Below are 22,096 nucleotides of genomic sequence, written 5' to 3'. Positions count from 1 at the left end.
TCAGCCTGTCGCGGGGAACGCGCTCGGGGCGACCCGGGCGGGAACGACTCTCGTCCTCCCTGAGCTGGAAGGGAGCGCGGGATACGCCGGCGCGCTCAACCTCTCCTCTCTCGCTAGCGAAAAACTCCGCGCCTCAGAGCTGTAACCAGGTCGGGGAAAAACACAGGCGGCAAAGCCAGACCTGGAGGCCGCGGTGGAAACCCTTCCAGAGTAGCAAACACGAACGAATGAGGTAATGAAGCGAAAAAACAGACTCGTCACCATTCCTCAGCACACATCGAAGTGAAACAAGCTTTTAAGCGTGGAGAATGAAGCGTTCCCCCAAAGACAAAATCTTAAGGGTAACAAAATTATCCAAAGTTCCCTAAGTGCTGAGTTTTCTGTTGAATACAAGACAAAAATTAGAACGTCATCTTTTCTTTACCAAACGCCCTCTTACCCCACTTTTAATTTCTACTGCAGTCGCCATTTTTTGCTCTAAATCGCTAGAGATGAAAAAATGGCGCTTTCCTCAACTTAAAGTAATGGGCTATTTTCTTCATTTAGCGCCATAAGCTGTTATTTCATTGCATGGTGAGAGAGTTGTGTATATTTCTTTGGAGGCTAGCTTTTCCACTTTTCGATATCATCACACTTTACAAAGCAAATCTCACTTGTTTCTAAAAATCTGATGCGACAATGAAAGTTATTAGCCAACCCAAGCACGCCGAACTGAGTTGTTAAAACTGCCCAGTCTAACTCTTCTTCTGGATTTCTCTCTGACTTTAAGCCACAACTTTCCTGGCCGTGTTTTAGGAAAATACGCCATAAGAGTTTCCCTAAATCTTCTACCTAATCATGTCCATTCTAGCTTTCTTAATATCCCCAGTGTAGAGTCAGCTATCACAATTGCCAGGGCCTAATATCAGCATTCAACACTTCTCACTGGACTAATTGTGAAATGACCCCTTTGTTCCAGTTTTCACTACTAAATTCTCTCCACATTACTACCAGAATGACCTCAATAAAAATCTAAAGCTAGAAATACCACTTGCCTGAAATATAGTTCAGAGGCCATCTGTAGGAGAAAATCGACTTATATTTGCCTGGGATACCAGATACTTTTTCAACTCTCTGAATAGTTTCGTCTCTTACCTCCTTGGTTCAGTTTCATACAATGTCGAATAATGTACACCATGCAGTTTTGTGCAATTTATGAAATATGTGTACCACACAAAACAGTCCACAGACTTCGTGCCCTAATCCTTGTACACGTCATCCTCATCCCTTGAGACCCCTTGAAAAAATTCCCTTCTTGTAGACTTCTCCTGCCAAATATTATTAACTTTAGATTTTTAAATTGACTAAATCCTTTGAACCCTCCTGCTATACATTATTAGACTTTCAAAAAAATTTTTTTTTTTTTTTGGTACCAGGGATCAAACTTGGAACCTTATGCTTACAAGGCAGTGGCAGAAACACTGAGCTAATTCCCAGGCCCCCCATTAGACTTTAAATTCCAATTTTATATGTTTTCTTCATATAGTACCATCTGCCACACTGTCAAACAGTTGGTACTTAAGTGAACATTAATGAGTAATAGATGACACATTTAGCTCCTAGAACTGCCTATTAAACTGTGTACTTTTCATGTGTCCTCATAACTGCCAGTAAGTATCCAGTTTTACCAAGTAATAACTCTGGTTGCTCATTCTTTGTAAGGTGTTATTTTCAGGACACATTCACTAATCTTATCAGGCTAGCTGAAATCCACACCTTTTACCTTCTCTGCCTCTAATAAAAGCTTTCTTTCGTAGTAGTAGTATGAGTGAGAGTCAAGGAATATTTCAAATCAAAAGTGACATTTATGTAAATAATTAAATGATGTAGGTAGTGGAAAATTTCTGGGTAGTGGAAAGGGATCTATTTTTTTTTTCCCCATCTCTGTCTGGTAAAAGAATCTAAGAATGGTACAGTAGAAACACTGAGCATTTAGTGCCCAGATATTTGTTTCTTGATTTTTCCACTAAAAGGATCTAGGGAAATAGCTCATTAAAGAGCTAAAGCAGGAAAAGTACAGCACAAGTCTGAAAAATATTGATGTAACAGAAATTAAGGAAGTTCTTCTAGAATGATAAAATATACCAAAAAAGGCACAGAACTGTCTTAAAAAAGCTCCTATTGACCACAAGTGGCTGAGCACCATTATAATAAAATTATATAATGCACTAAAATAGTACTTGAATCAATACTGAAATAAATGTTTTGAAAAATGGGGAAAAAGTTTTTCCTTACATTAAAATCCCAACTAAAAATGTGGAAGGAATGATGAAATGTAGAAATATCATCTTTGGCAACTTACAGTGAAGATATGCTAACACAAAGGTGAAAGTTCTCAGACACATAATTTTACATGGCCAATTAAATACTTATTAGTTTCAAAAAGAAGTGGCACTAGTGATCAAAATTACCACCAGCACTTATGAAACAAACATGGTCTGCCACTTGAAAAGAGGCACTTAGAGCATACTTCTGTGATATTTCTGCCAAAAATGCATACTCTAAATCTAAGCTTGAAGAGATATAGATAACCCGAAATTGAGAGAGACTTTCTACAAAATGAGGAATCTGTGTTCTTCATTGTTAAGTTAATGAAAGACAAAGGAACAACTAAAGAACTTTTTTTTAAGTTGTAGGAGAACAAAGAATAAAGAGAACTGACCACTAAATGAATACATGATTCTGAATTAGATCCTTTTATTATAAAGATATACTGGAACAAGTAGTAACATTTGAGTGAAGTCTTATTTTAGATGATTGTTGTTCCCTGTCTCCCTGCCCTACCCTCTTGTGCTGGGATCAAACCCAGGGCCTTTTGCATACCACTGAGCTACAACCCTACATAACTATTTTTTTATGATACCAGTGATCGAACTTAGGACCTTGCACTTGCAAGGCAGGTGTGGCACCACTGAGCTAAATCTCTGACTCCTTCATAACAATTTTAACAATGTTATTGTAATTGAACAATGTAAATTTCCTGATTTTAATGACTATGCCCTGGTAATGTAGGTGATATCTTTGTTTTTAGAATATATACACTGAGAATGGATAAAGAGAATATGGATAATTGACAATGTGAAATAGGAAGAAAAGGGCTAAAGGTGTAGGGAAAGTGGGAAGGGTAGGGGAAAGGTAATAAGAGAAAAGAAAAAAATATGAGAAAATGAAAATAAAGTGTTTGTAAATGGGGAGGGGAAGAGGGGGTGAAGGGAGGGCAGGGACAAGGGGAAAAAATGAGAACCAAGACCTGTCATGTAAAGGTACAAGATCCCAATAATGAATGTAACTGTATTGTGTACCTAAAATGTACCAATAAACTCAATTAAAAAAAAGAGAATATGATACTTCTACACAGTAGAGTACTACTCAGCCATAAAGATACCTTTGAATCATTTTGAGGAAAATGGATGCACCTTGAGACCATAATGCTTAGTAAAATAAATCAGACACAGAAGATTAAATATTGAATGACTTTTCTTATATGAGAAACCAAAAATATAAATAATTTAAAGGGTAAAATAAATAAATAAATAAATAGATGCTAGGAATCACAGGATAGACTTTGTGAAGATGGGAAGGGGCTCGCAGATGGGAATAGATGGAAGGGTTAGGAGGGAAAAGTGAAGTAAAAAGGATTAAGATGTGATATGTATATTACCAATTCCCCAAGATGAATGTAATCATTATGTATCACAAACATACTAAAAAAGAAAAACTACACAAAAGAAAGTATACACCGAAGCATGTAATGCTAATGATGTTTCATGTCTAATTTACTCAAATGGTTTAGAAAAAAGTACTTCTAAATAAATATAAATATAAATAAATATATAGACAAAGTGGTAAATTAATTTGTCAACAGGAAATATTGATGAAGGCAAAAACTTGAAATACTTTTTGTAAATTTATAATTATTTTTTAAATTAAGAAGTTTTGAGGGTGTTAAGATATTTGCTTCAGGTAACTGGCTGCAGAGTGACTAATTAACACAAAAAAGTACTTCTAAATAAATATAAATATAAATAAATATATAGACAAAGTGGTAAATTAATTTGTCAACAGGAAATATTGATGAAGGCAAAAACTTGAAATACTTTTTGTAAATTTATAATTATTTTTTAAATTAAGAAGTTTTGAGGGTGTTAAGATATTTGCTTCAGGTAACTGGCTGCAGAGTGACTAATTAACACAGAAATTCAAGACAAATTTATAATTATTTTTTAAATTAAGTTTTGAGGGTGTTAAGATATTTGCTTCAGGTAACTGGCTGCAGAGTGACTAATTAACACAGAAATTCAAGAAATACAAGTATAGAGAAAAAGATGTTTAGTGTCAGTGGGTTCTAACCAGTAGCAGTTTGGTATATATAGTGGTAAACTTGTTAATCAGACTGCTTTATTTCTCGTTACCCAGGAATGCAAGACTAAAGTCACTGCTGTCTTGGACCCACTCTCATAACCTCATTTTAACTCAGAGGCCCTTTTAGAGACCCTATCTTCAAATACAGTGATTCTGTGACACTGGGGGTTAGGACTTCAACATATGAATTTGGGTGTAGAGCATGACTCATTCTATAACACTACTGGAGTAGGATTATATAGCCATAACAGACATATAATGAGTCTTTGTTTAGATTATGATTAATACTGAATAATTAGAAAAACTATATTTTAGAGAATTTTTATTATTTCTTAAATATTGGAAGATATTAAAGAATTATTCATTTAGGTAAAATAAGTTATTGTGGTTGTATAAACATATAACTTAAAGGCATAGAAGACAATGACAAGGTGTCTGGGATTTGCTTTAAAATATTGCAGTTAATAAAACGAAAAGATGAAGGAAAATGGTATAAGTATATTGAAGGTTTAGTAGTTGTTGGAACTGGTTACTAGGCATCTTATACTTCATTGTACCTTTACTTTGTATGCTTTGAATTTTCATAATAAACTGAAAAAATAGAATATATGTATTAACAGAGAATTTTAAATATAAACAAAAAGAAAAAGCACTCAATACAATTAGCAAAACAGAGTATCAGTTAATTTTTTTGATAAATTTCTTTTCAGTATGTTTTCCATGCATATTTTAATTTTGCTTATATTGTGTATAACACTATTTCTACTTTACTGAATAACCACTATATTATAAATTGATTTTCACATATTTTATATGCCATTTAAACTTTATTAAAAATTCTAACTTTATTGATAATATTTATGTGTTGGAGGTAAAAATTTAATCATCCAGGTAGTTATAATATAAAAATTGAAAGTAAGTCATATATTAATCACTGATCATAATTTTTTATGTATTCTTCCATGCTTTCTTTCAGACATATATTAAGTATACTAAACCATAAAGATATCTTCATACATTTAATTTTGTCTTGCCACATTATTTTTATTCTTCATCAGATATTACTATCCTAAAAGGCTTAATGTCTAGAATATACATTTAGTCCATTCATTTTAGTGGCTTCATTCTCTGTCATTTCGATCAGAAAACTTTTTTATTTATTGTAATAAAAATGCCAAAACATGGTAGTTCTTTAAAAAATAAGACACCTTTTTAAAATAAACCTTTCACATCATTATTAAATTTATTCCTTGGTATTTTATGTACATTTAATGCTATTTAGAATGCATTCGCTTCCCTTATAATATTTTCTAACACTTACCTGTTTTTCTTTAGTGCTTCTTTGGTAGTTTTTGCTTATTTCTTTGATCTCTTGATATTGGAGTGTCCTGGAGATAAGTTCTTGGACTTCTCTATCTACATGAACTCACTAGGTAGTTTCTTCTAGTTCTATAGTACTGTTGTCACACAGACTACTCTCCAATATATCTCTCCCACTTGTTCTTTCTTGAACTTCAGACTTATAAATCTAAGTGCATACTAAATTTCTCTATACATGTAACATAAATATCTCAAACTTAGTTTTTCAAACACAACCTCTATCTTCTCTCTTGTCATATGCTGCATAAAGCTTTGTCCATTTCATGTGATAGTAACACCATTTTTTTTCAATGACTTAAGCCAAACATCAAGCACTTTGGAATTTTTTTGGCTTTTTCCCCGTTCTTGTATTTGAATTATTATGTTAGTATCGATTTTCAAATCCCCTGTAAGAGAGGTTTATAACTCAGAAGGGAGATTTTTTTTTTTCTTCTCAAATTTTAGCCCTGACAAGCCTTGTTTCTCTTTGTTGGTGTGGTCTATTGAAGTTTCCTGATTTTTTTTTTTTTTTTTGAGGCAGGTCTTGCTATATAGTTCAGAGAGGCTTCCAACTTGTGGCAATCCACTTACCTTGGCCTCTTGAGTGCTGGAATTACAGGTATACATCACCATGCTCTGCTGGTTGCAGACTTACATGAATGTTTTAGTTCCCACAAGGAATAAAGTCTTAGACCCTATGTTTTTGGAAACCATTACATTTTGATCAACAGTTTTAGTATCAGCAAATTTACCATGGTAGGAATGCCCTCATTCCTTGTCTTCTGCTCTTGTTACCATTTTCTTTGCCCTTGAGAATTTCTTCTACTTTACATTGAGCTCAGTGATGCAATTTAGTTAACATTTCTAGCTGATTTTCTTCCCTTCTTCCCTCATTTCCCTCCCTTCATTTCTTTTTACGAGAAGGTCTCACTATCTAGACCAGGATATCCTTTAACTCACTATTCTGTGTAACTTCGGCTGTCCTTGAGCTTGCAATCCTCCTACCTCAGCCTTTCAAGTGCTAGAATTAAAAGCATGTGTCACTATGCCTAGCCAATATTCTTTTCTTTTTTTTTTCTTTTCGGGTATCTTGTTGACATATTAGGTAAAAAGGAATTTTTTCTTTTTCAACTCTTAATACATGTTGCAGGGAATTTTTTTTAGTTAATAGTAATTGCTTTGTAATAGTGACTGGTATTCAAATTTAGAAGATGAAATACTGGCATAATTGAGCCTTTCTATTCCTGTTTCTGGATTGAAATTTCTGAAGTGAAATGCTAAGAAAGCTATGAATCTATAGAAGTGGATTGAATCAGAACTCACGAAACTTCCCATAGTATATAAAGCTGTCTGTAGATTTATTGCTTATACATGAATACTCTTTTAATAGTAAAAATTTTGTTTTAGGTCTCAGAAGCACCCATGAAAAATAGAAACTGCTGCAGAGACTAAGAGGAAAAACTAATAAATAACAATCAGCACTTGTGAAAGGTAGGCCACTAAAACATTGAGCACTAGATGGCAGCACTCATCATACAGTGTATCTTTTACTGGTACAGAACCGATCTTGGTTTAAGGGGATGTAAAACCTAATCACACATTGTTATGGACTGATTTGTTGCCCAAACTAATTTACTGATCTACTACTAATCTACTAGTTTAAATTTGTAATAGTTGATGAGATATTTTTGACACCTACCCTGAAAAATATTGTTTCTAAATTAATATAGTACAGAATAGCACATGTACATCCAAGGTCTGGCAGTGTCTATATGCAAGAATCCAGAGCCCTTTCCTGCCATTACGGCAGCCTTCTAGGTAATTGAACTTTAGTTTTAAAAAGAAGTTTTCTAGATGGACAAAAGACATATTTAGGACACTCATCTTGTTTCTGAGTTGTAAGGCCTTTTGTGGATCCTAATGTTGGAATTTTCATCTTATTATTCTTGTGGAATCTATTTACTAGATTGGGAATTAGCTTCAGATATCTTATCAAGTGGTAAAATTGGGGCTTCTCAACCCTTATCCTTGTAATCACATTTTAAGATTAACTTTTAATGTAGAATTAGCACTTAAAATGTAAAAAGTAAGGAAGAAAGAAAAAAAAACCCAAAATTTTAATTTAGTTTTATAATTACATTTTTCTTCTCATATTTGATAGTTCATAATTTGATGTCTTTAACATTTTTAGAATAAATTATTATTTAGTTTGTTTTGATACCAAGGATCAAACTCGGGACCTTGTGCTTTCAAGGCAGGTGGCAGAACCACTGAGCTAAATCCCTGGCCCTAGAATAAATTGTAATTAAAGTGCTTGCTAATAATACAAAATAGGGCCGAGGATTTGGCTCAATGGTTCTACCACCTGCCTTGCAAGTGTAAGGACCAGAGTTCGATTCCCAGTACCAAAAATAAAATAAAATAAAATAAAATAAAATACAAAACAGCTCACAAACCTGCTTCTGAGACCAGTCCCTTAAGTAGTTTCTGTGTTAGTTTTTTCTGTTGATTACCTCTTATCATTATTTATGATTCATCAATTTAAAATATGATCTCAATCTATTATTATGAGAAACATTGATTTAACTCATATGCACTGTCATCCACCTTCCTATCTTTTTCTTCTCCAAAAGTCACATAAAGAGGTATTATAGTAAAATTGATAAGAACATGGACTTTGAGATCTCACTTGTCTCATTTAACACCTTTGTGACCTTAGGCAACTTACTCAAGCTTTCTGAGACTCTTTTTCTCATCTGTAAAATGGGGATAATAATAGTATAGTCCTCAGAGAATTATTATGAGGATAAATGACCCCACAGCACCCCAGAAATCCAGTAAGATGGCCTTGGTGAGCCCAACCAGCAGGCCCCGTGACCACAGGGGAAATAACTGCAGATCCCAGTGACCCTGCCCCTAGGCTGCATCCTTACAAATTTGGAACAGTTTGACCATATCTGAAAAAAGAGCAACTTGTCTTGTATTGCAATACTCTTTGGGTCGAATAAAATCTAGGAAATGGCAAGAGGTAGGTATAGAATGGCAGTCTTTTTTGCAAAAGGCAAGGAAGGTGGTGTGAAATCCCTTATGTTCAAGCTTTTATGCCTCTTTATCTCCATAAATGCCCAAGAATTATAGTAATTAAAGAGGCCCCTAAGGAAGAGGGAATTGATATCATTGACCCTGTCCTCAGATGCCTACCTATCTCTCGGTCTCTCCCAACTGTTTAATGAAAACAGCCACACTCTGTGGTCTCCTTGATGTCTTTAAAATCCTCAAGCCAGGAAATCAGCTCTATCTTCAAATGACTCAGGAACTCCACCAGAGGCCAGCTTCCCAAAGAGACCCTGTATTCCCCAGGCCCCTCCTCGTGTTCCTCAGGCAGCTTTTATCCCCACAGGACATACTTGGAGCAGAGTTTCTTACTCTTCCAACTCACAGCTCATCTTGCTCCTAAGAGAGGGACCACCGAGTAGAAGGGACTAGTAGAGTCCAGGTTCCTTTTTCAGTGGCAGATACCCAGCAATGGAAAGAATTGTTAGGCTGAGTTTTAGAAGATCCTGGTAGGTCTGCAGATGGGTTCTGACTTTGACCGTTGCTTTTGACTTATCATGGTGAAATCTCTAATTTATCTTGGCCACTGTAACTTGCTGAACCTTGTATGAAAAACAAAGAATCCTAGAAGAGTTTCGGAGAAATATAAATGAAATATATACTGTGACAAGAGAAGGAAATCACCCCAGCAAGATTGTTATTCCTTCAGTGGAACCAAACTGGGACTGTAATACTAGTGGTGGATTGAAAATAATAACTGCTATTACCATGAAATTAAGAAAGCTGGTTGTTATGAAAGGGTGAGAGAGATTACACAAGGCAAAGAGGAAATTCCAGCTCTATTTCATAACCAATTAGGAGATGCTTTCCATAACTATTCAAGCATAGGTCCATTTTCCAAGGAGCTGCAGGGTCACTGGTGGGACTGCATTTATTGGTCAGTCAGCCCCAGATATTTGGCATAATTACAAAAACTTCAAATGGGCTCCCAGCTCCTTATGACCTAACTATTGGAAATAGCCTTTTCCGTATTTAACAATCTTTGTCTAGATAAAGATAAAAGGAGAAGGGCAGAGATAAAATGACATGCCAAAATTATAACTGTTGCAATTGGCAATACTTTTAAGTACACCCAAGTTGTCCAAGGGAAAACCCAAGGCCAATGAAGGAAAAAAAAATACTGCTTTAAATGCAAGGACTGGACACTGAGCATGCAATTGTAACAAGCCACCATGCAGGCCCTGCCTTATGTGTTAGGTTGCTGATTTGCCTGACCCATGGTACTGGAGGATTGACTGGCCCCATTCCCAGAAAGGTATTAGGCTAGCCCAAACCCTCACCACTTGCTCTGATGAGGAGGACTGAAGGGGCCCAGGACTACTTGAAATGCCCTTGTCCTGGGCCTCTTCATCTCCTGTGAGGAACCCCAGGTGACTCTAGATATCATGGGATAAAGCCAGTTCCACCTGAACTGCCTGAGGGAAAGGACCACTCCTGTAAACCTCTGGAAGTTCTGAGGGTCTTTTCAACAAATAAGACTATAGTACTGCTCCAAGTGCAGAGAAGTATTCACTATGACACCTAAACCACCACAGTTTAAATGGGCACTTGTATCAGGACTCTTATTTCTAATTAGGTCCATAAGGTGGGTGATCTTGCTGGGCTATGACTCTCAGCCTCTTGGTAGCTTATTTTTGGAAATCTCTAATGACTAGATCTATCATAGTCCAAGAAATATTCTGTCCTGCATCTTCTCATATTTGAGCTCTCTGTTGTCAACCTTATAATAAAGTTTGTCCATTCAAGGCTTGAGATGGTTATTTACACCACATGACTCTCCTGACAAATTCATCAAGCTTTCTCATTGAATAGGCAGCTCAACAGTTCTTCAAGTATAGGAACTAACTCTGCTCTCATTGTTGTCAGATAGTTTTGTGGTTTTTTTAACTCATCCCGTGAGCCACAACATCCCAAGGAACTAGTTGGAAAGAACATAATCCCTAGTAGGTAGGGCCGAAAGCTCCTTTCAGCTGGAAGTAGCGGAATGAAGACAGACTGCCATACCCTCAGCAATTCAGAAAAAAATTATTGGGATTTATATCTTTGTGGGGAAGTCAGGCAGGAGATTAGAGCTTGGCCAACCAGTTGGGCAAGTGGACATGAACTGTCAATCATGGAGATCCAGGACACATGTGCCCAAGCCTTGCACCTAGAACCAATCAGAAAATGCTATCTTCAGTTCTGGCATGAGACCAAGCCTGTTTTTGATACTATGGCCTAATCTGATGTCAGCCTGAGGGATGTGGGATACAAAAGACATAAGCCATTAACCAAAAGATCTCAGTTACCGTGCTGACTCATTTTCAGTGGTCTTCACTCACTCTGCAGAAAATATTTATTTTCCTACCTTTAATAAATTTAAAACCTTGCTATGTTAAAAAAATAATAAAGAAATAGTGTCTTTTATTGTATTAGGCACTAAGTTCAATCAGAGGACAAGAATTACCACACCAGTGATTTCAATGTGGAAAAATAACTGTGAACAAAGTAAAAGATATATTAATTACTAAAAGAAAATTCTTAAGTTATACAGGCTGTGACTATATAAAGCAGCAATTACTTCTAGGATTGAGGGAAAGGAAATTGGAAACCCCCAAAAAGGAAAGCTAGAGGCTCAGACTCAGACCTCAGAGTGGGCATGGTTGCTGAGAACACACAGCCTGCAGCTGTGGTAATACTGGAGTGACTCTTACATGTCCAACAGGAGAAAAATAACCAGAACTAAAAGTACCTCTTGATCATGGTGTGTGATCACAGTGTATGATGTGTTGTTCAAAGTTTCATTTGCTAGTGTTTGCTGAGGAATTTGGTATCTGTGTTCACTAGGAATATTAGCCTGTAATTTTCTTTTCTTACAATATCCTTTGGCTTTGGTGTCAGGGTAATGTTAGCCTTACAAAATGTGTTTGGAAGAGTTCCCTCAGATTCATTTTTTTGGAAGAGTCTGAGAAGGATTGGAATTAGTACCAGGGAAATGATTTAGTCCTTAGCTTTTCTTTTTTGGGAGGTTTTCATCATGGCTTCAGTCTAATTTATTATTAGTCTGTTTAAACTTAATGTTTCCTCTTTTATTTATGATTTTATTTAATTGGATCTTCTCTTTTTTCCTTGGTTAGTCTGGCTAGACTTACCAACTTTGTTTCAAAGATAAGCAACTCTTAATTGTTTTTCTAGTGTTTATTTTACTTATTTGCACTCTGATATTTATTATTTCTTTCTTTCTAGTAATTTGGGGCTTCTTTTTTCTTTTTTTAGTTCCTTAAAGTGTAAGTTTAGGTTTCTTATTTGAGATTTTAATTTTTTGATATTCTTTTTAATGTAAGCATTTATTGCTATAAACTTCCCTCTTAGAACTACTTTTACTGCATACTGTAATTTTAGTTATATTTCTATATTTGTTTTTTAAAGATATTTTTAGTTTCCCTTTTGATGACTTCTTTTTTTTATAATGACTTCTTCATCGCTTCTCGGCCTTTTGGCTAAGATCAAGTGTAGTATAACGACTTCTTCAACTTGTTGGTTGTTAAGAGGTGAGGTGTGTGGTTACCTAAATGTTCATTAACAGATGAAATGTATAAAGAAAATATAGCAAATGCATACAGTGGAGTACTACATGGCCTTAAAAAAGAAGAAAATCTTGCATTTGTGACAGCATTAATGCCTGTGGAGAACATTCTGCTTATTGAAACAAGCCAGACATATATGTATGTTTCACATTTATGTGAAATCTAAAATAGTAAAAATTCATACAAGCAGAGATTGCCAGGTGCCATGGAAAGAGAAAGTGATAATTAAAGGATACAAAGTGTCTATTATGTAAGGTAAGTAAGTTCTGGAGATCTGCTGTTGCTATGGTATATGGCAGCAGTGGCAAACCTACAGTCTTGTTCCCCAGTGGGCTGTTATTGGAAGCTTTAAAAGGTTCATCATCACTGTTATATAGGATAGTCCCTATAGCTAACAATATTATATTGCATACTTAAATTTTAATGAGAGATTAGATTTTCTGTTAAGTGTTTTGCCACAAAAGGTGGAGAAGGAAGGAAATGTTAGAAAGAGATAGATAAATTTATAGCTTCTATGGTGGTGTTGGTTTTGTTGGTGAATACTTGCTTCCAAACTCATCAGATTGTCATTAAATGTGTATAGCTTTTCCTGTCTCAAACATCTCTGTCTTCCTCAATAAAGTAGTTTAAAATAAAATTTAAAAGCACCTCCTTTTCTTCCAATATTGCAATTTTTTCTTGCAAGTCCCTCTTTTGCCAGACCTAGATGGAGTCAGCCACCAAAGACTAGATGTTGTATCCAGGCCCAAGCAGGGAAGAGGGATGGATTTAGAACTGAAAAGGCAATGAATTGTAAACTGGCATAATTGTCACTGAGCATACTCAATAAATTCCCATCCTTTTTTTTGTTGTTGTTCTCTCTTAATCCTTCAATTATTTCAACTTTCTCTATAGGCATTTTTTTTTCCTGTTTACTTCTCTTGGTCACTTTTTAAATCTAGAGATTAAAACTTTAACAATTCAAAAATATATGATGTTCCTTAGTTATTTGGTATCTGTTTAAAAATAAAGCAATAAAACTGATCAGTTGCAGGCTGAGCTTGTCAATTGATCAGCATTGCTTTAAAGTGTTTGGATGTGTAATTGTCTTACCTCTCTCTCCAGATGATGCTGTTCCTATACAGCAGAATCTGCCAACTTTTTGCCAGGGTAGTAAATATCTAGCTGCTGATCATTCCACTTTTTGAGATAAAGGAGTGGGAGGAACAATTATAACTTGCACTAATTTTTAAATAGCTCTCCATTGTTAACTATATTATGCTAGCCCTTTCCTATCGGTGTCCTGTTGAACATCTGTTTTCTGCAAGGCCAATTTTCTCAGCTTCTTTAGATACCATTTACATTAGTTTCTTGTGGCTATCACAACAAATCACCATAATCATCGTAGTTTAAAAGAAAAATAAAGTATTCTTTTTATGAGTCTAGACTCCAGAAGTAAAAAATCAAGGTATAAGCAAATCTGTGGTGCCTTCAAAGGCTGTAGGGAAGAATATGTTCCTGTTTCATCTAGCTTCTGGTGGCTTTGGCATTCTTTTGTTTATAACCAGGACCCCCCACCTACCTATCTCTGTCTCTGTGAATATTTACCTTCTGTTTTTATAATCTGTTCCCTCTGTCTTATTCCTATAAGAATGGTTATCATTGGATTTAGAGACCACTCAGAAAATTTGGAGTAACCTGGAGACTTTTAATTTAATTTATATCTGCAAAGACCCTTTTTCCAAATAAGGTAACATTCACAGGTCCCTGGCAATAAGACATGGAACATATCTGTAGGTACCATTATTCAACTCACTGTACCATTTTTCTAGCTGCTTAATCATTACTTTAAGAAATTTGAATGAGGCATGATAGCACATACCTATAATCCCAGCATTCTGGAAGGCTAAGGAAAATGAGAGGTTTGAGCCTAGCCTAGAGCACTTACTGACTTATCAAGACCTTGTCACAAAATAAAGAAGATATAATAATTTTTTAAAAGGGGCTGGGAAATGTAGCTCAGTGTGAAGGTCATGGTTTCAATCCCCCTTACTACAAAATTAAAGGAAAGAAAAAAAAGAAATTTAATGACATCCCTAATCTACTAAGAGCTTACTTCCTGTTCACTAGTAATTTTACATATTGGCTCTCTGTCTCTATCCCAATTAATGGATAGATAGATAGATAGAAGATAGATGTAGATAGATAATATGTTTGTATGTATGTGTATATGCATAAATACATATCTGGATATAGATATAAACATATAGATATGTGTGTATATGTTTCCTTTATGACCATTTACTGGGTTATTGAGAAGAAAGGAGATCAGTATGTGTAGTCAGTACACAGTTTTGGCTTTGGCTCATATAATTTATTTCAGAAGAGTTTTTACTAAGTAGTCTGAATAAAATCAAATTAAGCTGAAGTCTAAGAAAGCACAGAGTAAGACAGGTTATATAAAAGAGTTCAGTTAAAATTCTTTTTTTATTTTGCTTTTTAATATTTTTCAGTCTGTTCCAGCATGACCTCCAAATTGTGCAAGATTTTCGTGTTTTCAGGGTAACAATAAATATTCAGCAGTTTATCTGATGCCTTCCATTTAAGATAGGAACAAAGAGAATAGAAGGAAAAAATGGAAACAAAGCTTTTATAAATAAAGGGGGGAAGTGGGGTAAAAGGGAGGAGAGAGATTGGGGAAAAGGAGAATCAAGATATATTATATACAGGTACAAATTTCCTGTAATGAATGTGATCATTGTGTATATCTAAAATGTACCAATAAAATTAATTAAAAATAAGATAGGAACAAAGTGATACAAAAGGAATGTTTTTAACTTATTCAAAGCTGACTATTATATTTTTCCGGCTGCTTTCTTTTCAAATATTTTTACTGCTTAAAACATGGTTATGACTAATGATAGCAATAGATGGCATATATGATACAATCTTGCTGGGGCCATGATCACTGATCAGTCATATCATTTGTTTTCAGTTGGTCACCTAGAAAAAAGCAAATTTTGAGGCTCAAAACTATTAGAAAAGCTATTAAAAAATTCAATATTCTCACCTGCATGGAAACGGAAGCTAAAAGAAGATAAACAGAGCAAGAAGGTGTTCGCTCAAAACCCCTTTTCTCTCCTTTCTTGCTATTAAAACTCGTTCTGTTTTTCATCTTTTATTTGGTCATGGGCTCAAGAGAAGTGACTCACATCTTCTGTCTCAAAGAGAGAAATGATTACTCTTAGCTAATCCTGATAATTCTATTCTGTTTTTTTCAGAGATTGATTTAGGAAGTGTCACGTGATCCCTCTAGCCAATGAGAGATAAGGGGATGTGGTTGCTTCTCAGAAAGGCTTGATTTCAGTAATGAGAAACTAACTTTGGAAGCCAGGCATGTTGGTGCACACCTGTAATCCCAGCATTCAGGAGGCTGAAGCAGGAGGATCGCTGTGAGTTTGAGACCAGCCTGGGCTACATAGTGAGTTCCAGGTCAGTCTCAACTACATAGTGACACCCTGTCTCCAAAAAAAAAAAAAAGAAACTAACTTTATTCTGACTCTGCATGTGGCTAGATGAGGAAGTGATATCTAGAGCTGCTGTAATCACTTAGGTCATAAAGACAACTGACATAAATTGTCAAGCCAAGGTGCTAAAATGGCAGAATAAAAATTTGGCAAGAATGTGGTCCTTGGTGCTGTTGAGCTAGCACATTAGCCAGTCTGCACCTTCCTGTATTAGTAAGGGTTCTCCAGAGAAACATGAACAATGGGATGTGTATATAAACATATAATAAGACTGGCTCATGAGATTATGGCGGGTGGGACCTAAGAGCTGCAGGTGGCAAGCTAGAGACTCAGAAGAGCCATTAGTTTAGTGCCATTCCAAGGGCTGGCCAGTCTAAGACTTGGGGAAGGCCAGTATTTCAATAGGAGTCCAAATGCAAGGAAAACAAAACAAAACAAAACAAAAAAACCCCACTAAGTGATGACTCAGCTTGGGTGCAGCCAAGAAGGAGCAATTCCTTCTTATTCATAAGATAGTCTTTTTGTTCTGTTCAAGACTTTAGTTCATTGCATGAGACCTCCCACATAACAGAGGGCAATCTGCTTCACACAGTCTATTTATTTCAATATTAAACTCATCCAAAAATACCCTCATGGAAATACCCAATATAATGTTGGATCAAATATCTGGTCAGGCAGTGACTTTCTTGAATTAACACATAAAATTAACCCTCATCATCTTCCAATTTTGAATTTCATGATAAAATTCAATAAATTGGATAAATTATAAAAATTCTCCCTTTTTAGTGGAATAAAGACAGAAGAAAACCCTTTGATCTGTCTCTGCCTATTGTTGATCTAGAATTACAGTATCGTGGTGATTTTTAAAAAATTAAAGTACAGTGGAACTAGAAAGGAGCATCATTTCCAAGTTTTGTAGACTTAGAGAAGGCAATACATAGTACATATTCAGTTAATTCATTCTTTAATTCAACAAATATTGATTCAATGCTACCTGTATGCCAGCTAAGCACATGGTATACTCTAGTGAACAAAAAAATTGATTATTTCTGAGGAGTTGACATCCTATTATATAAATAAATGATCAATTTTAATATAGTTTTAGATTTATTTAAGTTTGTTCCAGGATAAAAAAATTAATGTCCCACAGTGACAGCTCTTACATAACAATGCCCAGCAGCAGATACTAAAAATATCAACCTGTTGACACAGGACCATCAAATTGTTACTGAAATGAGATTCAAGCTTGGCAGGATTTTAGAAGTTCCATTCCTATCAATAATTGGAAAGTAGAATGCATCTGTTGCCTTAACTCTGCTACTCAGCCCTGTATAAATATCTGTATGGCCACCAACATTAAGCCCTTCATTCTTGACCATAACCCCACTGTGTACCTAAATTGCTGCCTCTGTTCTTTGTTTGTACATCATTTTCTGCTGCCTTGATTCCAGCCTTGAGCCTTGGCCAAATTATCTGGGCCTGAAAAGCTGACTAGGCTTGCCAACCTCTTCTCTCCAGGGGATCTGGATCATATCCCAGTGTTCTTCCCTCTACAGCCCACTAGGGAGAGCCCTGTTACAACCCAGGCAACCCCTCCCACATTAAACATAAAACTGTCCTCTGTAAGATAATAATATTTCCTGGGTAAACAGTTCCTGGTGCTATGCCTTCACATGGCTTGTTTGAGATGATGACTATGAACATCAGTTTGGTTTAGACTCAGGTTTGGTTTGTCTTAGAAGCTGAAATTGGAGGAGTTCTAAGTCATATCTATCAGGCTGATCATGACTATCCCCATAAGTCTTGGTTTATTTTCCTCCTACAAATTCACAGTTGGAGTTATCTTCTGGCTATGTTGCCAGGTCCAGTCACAATACAAAAAAGTAAGAATTACCAGCATTCTGTGAAATCTGCTTTCTAACAACTCTTTGGATTGTACTGCATCTTAATCATAGTTATAAATAATATTTTATACTTGCTGTAGCATATTAGGCCTCCTGAAAAATAGTCATTTTCAAATATTGTCTAGGATTCAGATGCTGCATCCAATGTTTATATGCTTTTTGCAAGCAGTATGGCCCTGATCCAACATATTGTGCACAGTGCAATTCAGTGTTTCTTTTAACTTCAGTGATGATAAATATTTATTAAACCTCTGCTATACTCATGGCACTACACCAGGTACTATTATAACTTTCAAAAAAAAAATAAATTCAAATATGGAATAGAAACCCCAAACTCACAAAACTGGACTGACTTTGTGTTCTAAAAATTCAACATGCTGCTGCTGTGTGCCTAAACCTGGTTTAAACTGAATGATGAAATAAAATATTATTAATTTGGGAACTATAAAATTGTCTGAATAAATAGCCAAAGTGAAACCTGTCACTAAAAGCCATAACACATGCACATGTAAACTATAATTTAATTATATCTCTCTCCATTATTCTGTGAGCTTGCCAATTTAGAGTATCTTACTGCTAATCTTGAGGACATTCAATGATGTTCCCTTTTCTAATTCTTCATTTTGAAAGAATATGTAAGATTTTTACTTGCAATAAAAATCTTGTACCATTTTACTACTTGATGTGCCATTTCTGTCAAAAGATACCTGGAGTAAATCAGCTTTGACTTTTCAAATTACTAATGTTCTAGAGTTGTAGTCAGTGTAGCACACATTTACATTTTGTAATACATTTACCATAATGAAAACAGAGACAAAAATATAGGCCTGTATGTAAAGATTATGAACAAGGCCAATTCTGTCACTAACAAACTTCTTTCAGAAAGCTTCTAATTTTGAATTTTAATTATACACTTGAACTTTTTTTTTAGTTTTTTCATTTTTCAGATAGAAGGGCTGATAGAATATGATGAATATGCACATTAAAAAACTTACTACCATAAAAGACAAATTGCCAGGAATTATGGGATAGATTTGTTAGAAGGGAAGGGGAATGTTTCGAAGGGGAATAATAGCAATGTGTTTTTTACTGTAGTGAATTATTTAAACATTCACCAAGTTTTTGATCACCTCTTATTAATCAAACATTTACAGCAATTTCTGCCAAATAAAAACATTATAGTGTGGACAGGACAACTGAATGGAATGTGGGATCGCAAACAGCAAAAGGGCATTCATGGGAAAACTAGTAAATCCTGAAAGAAGTTCTGTAATTTGGGGAATAGTCTTGTTGACAACTAAGGTAAATCTCTTAGTTTTGACAAATGTTCTTTGGTTATGTAAGATATTAACCTCAGGAAATTTTGGGTAAATGAAAATCTATGTACTATTTTTGCCACTTTTCTGTCAGTCACATAAGAGAGGATAATGTTTAAACAATGCTGTCTACATTACTCCATTATCTTAAAGCATTTTATGCTTCAAAGAAGTTTAAAACCACCTGAATTTTGTTCTTTTTAATTTTTTCATCTGGCTGGATGCTTTAAATTTATTTTTCTGTTTCTTGAAATGAATGAAGTCTTGTATGCTGAAAAAAAAGTTACAGTTTGTCCTCATCCATTTTATTCACAAGATATCACATGTGTGACTTTTTGCTTTTTCCCAAAATCAAACTAACCACGAAAGATAAATGTTTTGTTTGAATTGATTCCAGACAATGAGGCAGCCATGACAGTGCAACTAAAGACAATCATGAAGAAGATTTCCAGGACTGCTTCAGAAAATGGCAAGAACAATAGGATAAGTGTGTTCATAGGAAGGGGGGTGTTCTGAGGGAAATTAATGGCACTGTATTTTATGCAGTAATTTTTTAAAGATTCAAACATCCAGCATATTTTCTATCACACTTCATATATATCAGTGGAAAACAGAATGAATGTGGTATGCAACAGATACATGTTTTTAGTTATTTTGCATACATGTATTATGATGTTTGAATTAGAAATATCAGTCTTCCAATTTTATACTTCAAATGTTACATGTATATGGCTTTAATTGTCCAGGAAGAAATCTTGCTCAAGAAATTAACAATCCAAATTTTAGATAATCCTGACATGATTCCAACATATTTCCAAGAGTAATTTTCTCTATAAGACTTTCTTACACAGATATGTGAAAAGCAGTATTTTATAAATGAAAGGATATTTTGTAGTGGAAAGCATTTGTTTTTGAATAGTTACGATGATAAATATTAAATAACACTATATAAAATGCATTGCTTTAGATAAATAATCTTTTTTTTTTTTTTTTTTTTTTTGGTACGGGGATTGAACTCAGGTCCTTGCGTTTGCAAGGCAGGCCACCAAACCGCTGAGCTAAATCCCTAGCCCTCTTTCAGTATTTTTAAAGGGTTACATAGAGTCATCTGGGATTGAGTCACTTGGTTGTTGCTTAATTTATTTCAAGATCAAATATATTAGGTTAACTTATTAATGATTTTTGCCACACAGAGTCATTTACTATTCTGATAAAAACAATATGGTCCACAAATCCCTTGGTATGGTTTTACCACCAAAGAGTACATTCATTTAGCAGATATTTACTGAGCTTCTGTTGTGTGTCAAGCACCATTGGGTCAATTCAAGATACAGAGGTGAATAAGGGGAACAAGGTCTCCATTCTTAATAGAACCAATTCTAGTGCAAAGAAGTAATAGAGGTATTAAAATAAAACCCGGTAGTAGTGGACAGAATGATAGAAGGAGCTTCTTTAGTATGGATAGTGGGGAAGGCCCTGCCATGAAGTTAAAATTTATCAAGATCTGGAGTCTGAGAGGGACATGAACTTGGTCATTTTGAGGAAGATAAAAAATGATGATTTGGCTGGAGCATCGTAAAACAGCCTAATTCCTATCTGTAGTACAAAATAGGAGTTACCTGAGACTTACCATTCTAGACTTTCCTGATGATGTGGATTAAATAATTCCAAATTAAATGTTCCTGTGCTGGAATTTGAAATCAAATATTCCTTTTAAATTTCTAAAACTAATTTAAACTATCTGACATTTTTGTCACTGAAGTGACTGAACTCTAAGTCCTGCTGGGACATGATTCTCTCTCAATTGAAGGTTGCTCTGTCTTGTCTGGAACAAAACATATTATACTCCCTTTATATTTCAGCTATACCCCTAGATGCCCACAGCACATCCTCTGTATATTTAAAGAGGAATCCATGATTGATGTTTGACTGTCCTAGAAAGACAACTCTTTGTAGGTCATTCACTTTCTTCATCCATGGCTCTGACAATCTCATCCTCTGCTCCAAGTCCTCTAATTATCTTCTATAATGTCAATGTTCTACTGCTCCAATTCCAGTGATGTTCATAACCCTTTTTCTCTAACACTGACAACCTCTGACATGTACTGAACTTTGGTATCCTCTACAACCATCTTGCTTTCATACTTCAGTCTCTCTCCTAAGACCTTACTCTCCATAGATTTCTCTCTGAACCCACGGACATCTCCTAACTCATGGCTTTGTCATCCCATTTTTCTATACTTGTTTATATCCCTCCTCAGCTTATAACCCTATGGTTGTTATAATCACCAGAATCAGTTTTGCATCAGCCCCCACAGATCTCTTATATTTCTATTCTTTCCTATGCATGTATTTGTGCTGCTGAATATCTCAGAAAAATGACTAATAACATCATCCTCTGCTGAAAGCCAGTATTACATTCAACTTAGCCAGGGTCTAATCAATGCTTGACAGTCATAATTTTTGGATTTAGTAGTAACTTTTGCTCCTCTTCCCTCCTCTCCTCTCCCCTCCCCTCCCCTCCACTCTCCTCTTCAAATTTTTTGCTAACTTCCCTGAATTAGTCTGTTTTTTCATTACTGTAATGAAATGCTGGAGGCAGACTGCCTTTGTTTGTTTGTTTGTTTGTTTTATTTGAGACAGGATCTCGCTGTGTAGTTTGTACTGACCTTGAATTCAGTATGTAGCACAGGCTGGCCTTGAATCCATGGCAGTTTTCCTGCCTCAGCCTCCCAAGTACTGGGATTACAAGCATGCACCACCATTCCTGGCCAGCACCATTCCTGCTTTTGTATAGAAAAGTTGTTTTTTTGTTTTTTTTGGTACCGGGGATTGAACTCAGGTCTTTGCACTTGCAAGGCAGGCCACCGAACCGCTGAGCTAAATCCCTGGCCCTGTTTTTTTCTTTTTTCTTTTTTTTTTTTTTTTTT

At 35.4% G+C, this 22,096-nt stretch overlaps 1 long non-coding RNA gene and 1 pseudogene across 1 annotated transcript in view; both read left to right on the top strand.

Moving 5' to 3' along the window:
* Positions 1 to 7: 7 nt before the first annotated feature.
* Positions 8 to 22,096, top strand: part of LOC104863881 — a 42,267-nt gene continuing 20,178 nt past the window's right edge. The window contains exons 1-2 of the long non-coding RNA XR_780706.1: positions 8 to 232; positions 7,168 to 7,251. This is a non-coding gene — a long non-coding RNA (uncharacterized LOC104863881). The remainder of the gene's footprint in view (positions 233 to 7,167; positions 7,252 to 22,096) is intronic.
* On the top strand, positions 12,334 to 12,466 carry LOC117286082 (annotated as a pseudogene).

This window comes from Fukomys damarensis, unplaced genomic scaffold (assembly GCF_012274545.1).
Source record: "Fukomys damarensis isolate Sample0158 unplaced genomic scaffold, DMR_v1.0_HiC HiC_scaffold_14, whole genome shotgun sequence".
In the NCBI taxonomy this organism is placed as follows: Eukaryota; Metazoa; Chordata; class Mammalia; order Rodentia; family Bathyergidae; genus Fukomys; species Fukomys damarensis.
The sequence above is the reverse complement of the archived record's forward strand: the minus strand, read 5'-3'. Positions and strand labels throughout refer to the sequence as shown.